This window comes from Halichoerus grypus, chromosome 5 (genome assembly GCF_964656455.1).
Source record: "Halichoerus grypus chromosome 5, mHalGry1.hap1.1, whole genome shotgun sequence".
NCBI lineage: Eukaryota > Metazoa > Chordata > Mammalia > Carnivora > Phocidae > Halichoerus > Halichoerus grypus.
The window spans coordinates 164,592,213-164,600,005 of record NC_135716.1 but is presented as its reverse complement, the minus strand read 5'-3'; the positions used below and the strand labels follow the sequence as shown (position 1 = coordinate 164,600,005).

The following is a 7,793-nucleotide window of genomic DNA, read 5'->3' as shown; positions in this document are numbered from 1 at the left end:
TAAAGCATGACTATTATCAAGCTACACTGGGACCTCTGCTCCCATACTGCAGTAAAGGAAGGGAATATGAGGCACTTGGGAAATCCCTACAAGAAGTCGGATCTGTCCAGACGCCGAGCTCACTTCAAGGTACCGCGGGACCTGAAGTCCCACCCCCGCATGATGTCAGGATTGGCCACTATGGCTGCTCGTCATTTCTGCCCCAGAAGAGGTTATAAAAGGTCTCTATGCTCCTCCCCCTGGGCAGGAATTGTGTTATTGGACCCACAACACTCAGCTGGTGGACTTGATCAAACCTTTCTCTGTTTCCCTATGAGACCAAGGGGGGCTCTGCAAGCTTGGGCGCCTGGGCGACCCCGCCCATCCCTTCCCCCACCTCACTTTCCAGCCTGTTTATTTGCATCACAGGCCTTACAGAGATCAGACATCACAGAAAGGTGGTACAGAGTCCTCGTCCCGCGTGTGGGCTCTAAGGCTCACCACCTGGGTTCAAATCCTGGCACCTGCTGGCCAGGGAACCAACACAGTGACAAAAGTCCTGCTTTGCCCAAGAGCAGCAGGACCAGAGTGGTAGGAAATGAGGAATGCAGGAGCCAGAAGGGCCCTGAGGCCATGCTGGAGAGTCCGGATGTAACGGTGCTGGGAAACCACTTGAAGATTTAAGACCATAATAAATGAGAGCCATGAATAACATTATGGTTTGGTGAAATTGGAGCAGGTGTAGAGCCAATTCCCAGAGCGAGTGCCGGAACCCACTGCTGGTATGTGAGGCCATTTTACATGGTCTATGGATGAACACTTTTCATTTTTATGGTGATAAATTCATTTTAATGTGCATTATAAAAATATACATAACTAGCCCATGAATTTTGTGATTTTTCCATTTATGAGAGTAATATAAAGTCTCTTTTTTAAAACAGATGCATTTAAATAAAAAAGCAAGTTGGTTTAAAGAAAAATATCAAGCCGGCGGCAGGCCAGGAGGCAGGCAGATGGGGCAAACAGCCAGGGAGCAGCGTGGGCGTCACTGGTTGGGGAATTTGGGTCCTTGGGAAAGCTCACAGGAGCTGTGTGATCTCAGACAAGGTGCTTGATCTCTCTGAGCTGTGGTTTCCACAGCTGCAAAACAGAGGCAGATGCTCCACCTTGGTGAGGATGAAATGAGGTCTGTTTGTTTCTTCCCTTCCCAGACCAGCCTGCTCCCCACCCCCACCCCCACCCTCAGGCCGTTGGGAAAAGGCACAGTCTAGACTTGAATCCTGATCCATCTGATCCTGGGTCCTGGCCACCATCTCCCTCCCAGAAGCACCGGAGTTCTGATTGATCCTTAGTTCCACGCTGAGTAGCTGGCCTCCAGCACATGAGGGGCCCTGGGTGGGAGGGGGAGGCTCAGTCACTCCCTATGGGATGGAAGCCCATTCTTCTTTATTTGTATCCCCTCCAACCTTCCTGAGGAAGGGATGCTTGGTATCCCAAATGTCGGACCCCTTGGCCAAGGCCACTGAGGTCAGCAGAATAAAGAGACCCACATCCCCATCCCTGGAACTTGAGAATCTATGTGACCTGACATGGTAAAGGGACTTTGCAGGTGTGATTAAGTTAAGAATCTTGAGACAGGAAGCTGATCTTGGAATATCCAGGAATATTCAGGGCCCAATATAATCAAAAGGGAATCATCAAAATGTAATCATAATCATCATCAAAAATGTAATCATAAGTGAAAGGGGGAGGCAGGAATATTAGAGTCAGATAGAGATTGGAAGATGCCAACTTGCTGGCTCTGAAGATGGAGATAGCCAAGGAAAGCAGGCAGCTTCTAGAAGCTGAAAAAGGGAGCAGATTTTCCCTGTACGAAAGGATGCACCCTGCGGACACCTGATGTTAGCCCAGTGAGAGCCATTTTGGACTTCTGTACTCCAGAAAAGTCAGGTAATAAAGTTGTGTTGTTCAGGCCACCGAGCTTACGGTCATTTGTTACAGCAGCGACATACTGGAGGAAGGCATACTGGCCCACCCTGGACCCTGGGTCTCCCAGACACCCTGAGGAAGCCACAATCCCCATCCTCACACGTGCAGCCCCCGGCCCCCCTCGCTGCAGACCTTGGGCACGTCGTGGACTTCTCTGAGCCTCAGTTTCCCTCCTGACACTTATCAGACCATGATAACACCCATCTCATTGTCTGTGAGGATGACCTGAGGACATGCCCGTGGGGATGGCAACCTTCCCTCTGCCCCTCACTCCCCTTCTGCCCTTTTCCATGACAAACAACTCGTTTTGGGCTTCTCCAGACTTCTTTCTAACCTCTTCCTCAACTGGTGGAAAGCTTGCAAACTGGAGACGTTCCAAAGTCCAGATAAGGAGAAGGGCGCGCTGCGCGTTCCCGCAGTGGCCGCCCAGCAGGGACGCACCTCCCGGCCGAGCCGTCCTCCTGAGTGTCACTTCTGACAAGGTCATCTGCCAGGATTCCCATCTCTTCCGAGGTCACCTTTCGTCCCGAAAGCGTCTGTAGCTTCGGCTGCTTGTCCGGCTTCCCATCTGCTGCCATGCTCTAGGACTGTTTCCACGGACTTCTCACTTTCCTCAAAGGTAGAGCTACTTGTGAGCTTTCTTTGTGAAGCCAGAAGAACATCACTGGGACTTCCCTCTTCCCCCACGTGCCTGGAGGTAAAAATAAAACCTGCCAGGACTCTGCCAGGTTTCATATTCAGACAAAGAGTTGGGGAGTCTTGTCCTTTCCATTAACCTGAAGTGCTTAGGAGGGCCCGGCTCCCAGTAACGACTCAACGGCAGGAGCTATGTGGATGGGATTGTTGCTCGGATTACGCCCATCATTAGCTGAATCCCTTGCCCGGTTTGTAGCTCAGCTGAGCCTCCCCCAGCCCCAGCCTGGAGAGAAAGGTGGCAAAGAGGTGTCAATTGGCCCCTGGCAGGCCCGAGAGGTCGGAGGTCAGGGGCCTGCCCCGGGACACACAGATGGCCAGCAGCAGAACCTGGACATGGGTCCTGCCTGCCTGGGGTTGGCGGCTGGGGAGGCACATGCGTGGTGCAGCCACTGGGGGTCGCTCCGGGGCTCTCTTCCCCAGGGGGCTCCCGGGTGCCCTCTGCAGATCACTGCGGCCTAGGGTCAAGCTTCCTGCCCGACCACCAGCCTGTAATTCCCTCCTGGCTGCACTCACCATCTCACTCCTATTTTTGAGATTTGGAGCTGGGACCTGTAGGGCCAAGGTCAGTGGCCTGGAAAACACGAGAAACCACCCAGTACTCTCTCCCCTCTCCATCCCCCGCAACACTGCCTGCTCCCCAGGGACCATGGGGCCTGCAGATGTAGCCTCAGGGTACCTCCCCTACACCCCTGTCCTGCGGAAGGGAGCCAGGCCTGGACCTCAGAGGGTCATCCTGGCAAGGACAGCCAGCAGGCCTGGGCGCGGGGAGAGCAGGCCCTTCCGTGACAAATCAGTCATCCCATGGGCAGTCAGGGCCCCTGAGGGGGTCTGGCCACCACCCCATCAAGGAGGCTGCTCTCAGCCAAGCAGATGAGAGGTCACAGGCTACACCCAGGGGCCTAATCACACCCTATACTGCTCTGGGGAGCGGCCACGGGGTGTGCAGGCAGAAGGCCCCTGGCAGGGGGCTCCACGGAGAGGGGGTGGTTGCCACAGTCAGAGATGGCCCTGGCTGTGAGCAGGACGGAGGGCCATGCCAGCACCAGCCCGCCTAACCCCAGCACCTCCCTCCTCCCGGCTGTTAACCATGCCCTTGGAAAGCACCTCATAGATCCAGGTCCCTAAAAAGTTGGTGCTCAAGTCACACACCTGCCGTTAATACCACAGTAATAAATGACCTCATTGGGGCATTTCCCCCAGACCGGGGATTTTTACTTAATCAAATAAAAACAACAACAACCAAACAACAAAAGTGACAGGTCCTGCTAAGGGCCGAGGACCTGGAAAAGGTTTAAAGAAAAAGAAAGGCAGAGAGAGAACTACTATTTATGGTTCTGGCCAATGTACTACGTAGGGACTTCCGGGAAATCTGTGGTTATCCTGATTAAGAAGGGACAGATTCCACAAATACCTGCCCTTCTACCCTCCGTCTTAACGCCTTGATTCCTGCCAGGGATGCAGGTACAATGTCTAGAGGGGCAGCAGCTATTCTGGAAGCATGAGGACAAAAGCCATATTCGAAAGATGTGGGGGGAGAGAGACAGAGCCCTGAGCCCTGATAGCATCACAAAGCCTCTGCACCAGCCCTGAACCCTCTTCTTCTGGACGCCTTGCCATATGAGAAAAGGAAACCCTACCTACCCAGGTCTTTTTCATTCAATATCCATGAATATCCATTCACCAAGAGGCTTGTGTTAGGTGCTCGGGACACAGCAGTGGACAAGACAGACAGGGTCCCTACTCTCAGGGGGTGAAGACTTTGGTGGGGGGACAGTAACAACGACCCACGGAAATAAGGCCACATCAGCGAGGGATAATCCTCACTTTGCTCTGCGGCTTGCACTGGCCCAGCTTCCGGCCTCACCTGGAGAACAGACTTACTGCGGGGCCTGGGATGGTCCCCTCTCACTCACACTTGTCTCCCTGTCTATATCATCGAGGAGGGGGCCAGAGCCATACTCTCTGAGGCCTGGCGTCCCTCGGCCAGGCCCCGGGGCCAGGCAGGTCACCTCCTCCCAGCAGCTGCACCCAGCACCTGGATGCCTTCCAGCCTGACCGGGCTGTGGCTGGCCTCAGGTTCCTTGGCGCTGAGTAAAGAGCTGGGGGTCCCGGTGGGCCGGCCCAGACCTCCTGACTGCCACCCTTTAAGGGCCACCGATAAATCTCAACCAACTGCTGAAAGCTCAGTCCCTGGCCAACTGCGGGCTGAAGAGGCCAATTGTGGCCAAGGCCTCTGGCTGCCGGCACCGGGCCCGGCCCTGGACAGTTGGGAAGCCAGGCCACGATGCGGCGGCCCCCTGGACTCTGCAGTCAGACCCTGCTCTGGTGACCCCAGCCTCAGGTAGTCGCCGGCCCAGGTCAGCCGCTGGACCTCACCGCCACCAACCCCAACACACCCCTGCGTCTACCTTACACTCCGGAATACCTTGAACACAGCGTGGGTCTCCGCCAGCCTCCCACTGCCCAGCATCCCTGTCTCCTCGCCCCTGCCTCCCCTTCCTCCCAGTCACCAAGCCCTGCGGATCCAGTGTCCTTCCCACCTCCCAGATCCTTCTGCCTTTCCCTGTTCCCACGGCCAGGGCCCAACCCCCACCTCCTCCCCAGGATCCAGCTGTGGAGAGAGGCCAGGGGCCACAGAAGGAGTCCCTGGGCTGAGCAGGCTCTGGGAGCAGGGAACGTGTTTCTTTGGCCCAGGGGCTTGAGGGGCTGGACCTGTTATTAACAATACCACCTCTTAGAACTCTCCCGTCATCCACTCATTCACAAGAACAATGCCCCCCTTAGACGAATACATACATACTCTTCAACAGTTAAAGACACTGGACAAATGAGGAGACCACTTAGGACACGTGCTTGCCGCGAAGGCCGCGCCCCCTCCCACAGACTCTGCGCGGGTGCCCGAAGTCCCCCACAGGCTTGTGAGGCTGCTCCTAATAAGATGCCCCTGTTCAGACCCTGTCGCTGCAGCCACACGGGCCTGAAGGTCAAGGGAACCTGGGTCTGCTCGGGTGTCCCCTCCAAGGGACGGTGCGGGTGCACAAATCTGACAGGTGACCCCATCACTCATTTTAACAAGCATGCATTGAGTCTCTACGATCTGCCGAGCACCGAGCTAGGCCTTGGGGATGGAGCAGGGGCCGCCATTTGAACAGGGTGCCAGCTAGATCTCAGCCCCCACTCATAAAAGTCGGAGTGGGGGCCTCCTGCCCCTTCGGGGCTGCCTCAAGCCTGGGCCAGATGAGGCCACAGGTGGCAGCCCCCATGAGTCCAGCCAAAACCCAACTGGGGGAGGCAAAGGCCAGGAATAGTCACAACATTAGTAAGAGCAGCCCAGGGATGGGTAACAATACCATTTCTTAGTAAAAGGCATAATCGAAATGGCATTTGTGGTCTTAAAATAGCTGTCTCCTCAGTTAGAGGGGTGTCAGGTGTAGGGGAAGTCCACAGACCCTGGAAGGGGGCAAACCCGGTTCACTCCTCACCTTTGCCCCTGGTAAGCTGTGTGGCCTAGGGGGCCAGGCTCATCAGCTCTCTCGGTTTTCTCATCTGTAAAATGGGTACAACAATAGGTTTGCAAAATTATTATAAAGATTAAGATAATGGGGGCGCCTGGGTGGCTTGGTTGGATGAGCGTCCGACTCTTGGTTTTGACTCGGGTCATGATCTCAGGTAGTGGGATCAAGCCCTGCATCGGGCTCCGCACTCAACATGGAGTCTGCTTGTCCTTCTCCCTCCCCCTCGTTCCTCCACACCCCCCCCCCAGACCCGCAGACCCCCTCTATGAGGCATCTATCTTTCCCGCAACCCATCACCTTTCCCCCTGCCAGACATACTTCCTAAAGGCTGATTCTGAACAAGCCCTCTCTGGCTCAAGAACTTTCAGTGGCTCCCCAGAGCCTGCAGGACCCATTCTTGGCAGCCACGAATCAGGGGCTGTTACTCTGTCTGCACCCACACCAGTAAAGCCAAGGCCTCCTCTAAGGTCTTCCGGATCCTACAGAGCGGGGCAGCTATGAGGCCCAGAGCCCCTGTACACGCAGTCCCCACCCCCGCCGAAGATACCTCGGCCACGAGGGCTCAGGGATACAAGACTGAAGATGTCACTGGTTTCACTGAACTAGGCTCCACCCCATTCCCCTAAAACCCCACCACACTGGAGGGAAACGTGGGGGTGTTTGTGGTTGGACAAGTGTGCTATTTCCCATGGGGCTAATCTGATGTTGACATTTTCCACCCTACCCCTCACCTGCTTTGCTAAGCAGCTCGGCAGTATGCTCCTGCTGGGGAGGGCTGGGGAGGGGGCCGAGCTCTGCCCCCAAGGGGGTTCCCAAGGATGGCAGCGGGCAGCGTGGCAGAGCACCTCGGGAGGGTTGGCCTTCCACATGCCTCGTCCCATCTAAGCCTGTGAACATGCTGTTCTTGTCCCCATTTTACAGACTAAGAAACTGAGGATTCCAGTGGTGAATTGGTTCACTGGGAGTACATTCAGAATTGAGGTTTGGGCTTGAAATGCTTTATACTTTCCACCACACCATGAGACCTCCTGATGCTGCTCGGGACTAAAAAGAAATGTTGAGATACATGCGGGGTACAGATCTTCTTCACCTTGTCCACCTCTTCATTTCCCACTGAACAATGCCCAAGATTGTCCTGTTAGCCCTTCTCCCTGTGGGTAAAGGAATACCCTCGCCATTCACTTTTTTTTTTTTTAAGATTTTATTTATTTACTTGAGAGGGAAAGAACATGAGCAAAGGGAGGGGCAGAGGGACAGAGAAAGGGACAAGCAGACTCCCAGCTGAGCACAGAGCCCAATGCAGGGTTCGATCCCAGGACCCTGAGACACGACCTGAGCCAAAGTCAGACACTTAACTGACTGAACCACCCGGGCACCCCCACTTTTTTATTTTTATTTATTTTTTTAAAGATTTTATTTATCTATTTGGCAGAGAGAGAGAGAGAGCACACAAGCAGGAGGAGTGGCAGGCAGAGGGAGAAGCAGACTCCCCGCTGAGCAGAGAGCCCAACGCAGAGCTCAATCCCAGGACCCTGGGATCATGACCTGAGCCAACGGCAGACGCTTAACCAACAGCCACCCAAGCACCCCCACTTTTTTTTAAAGATTTAATTT

General features: G+C 54.8%; 1 long non-coding RNA gene across 1 annotated transcript; it reads right to left on the bottom strand.

Moving 5' to 3' along the window:
* Positions 1 to 1,331: 1,331 nt before the first annotated feature.
* LOC144381951 (uncharacterized) lies at positions 1,332 to 6,672 on the bottom strand. The gene is made up of 3 exons (XR_013448295.1): positions 6,498 to 6,672; positions 6,147 to 6,210; positions 1,332 to 2,659 (listed from the first exon to the last, which is right to left on the bottom strand). It is a non-coding gene; the product is annotated as an uncharacterized LOC144381951 (long non-coding RNA).
* Between the last annotated feature and the right edge of the window lie 1,121 nt (positions 6,673 to 7,793).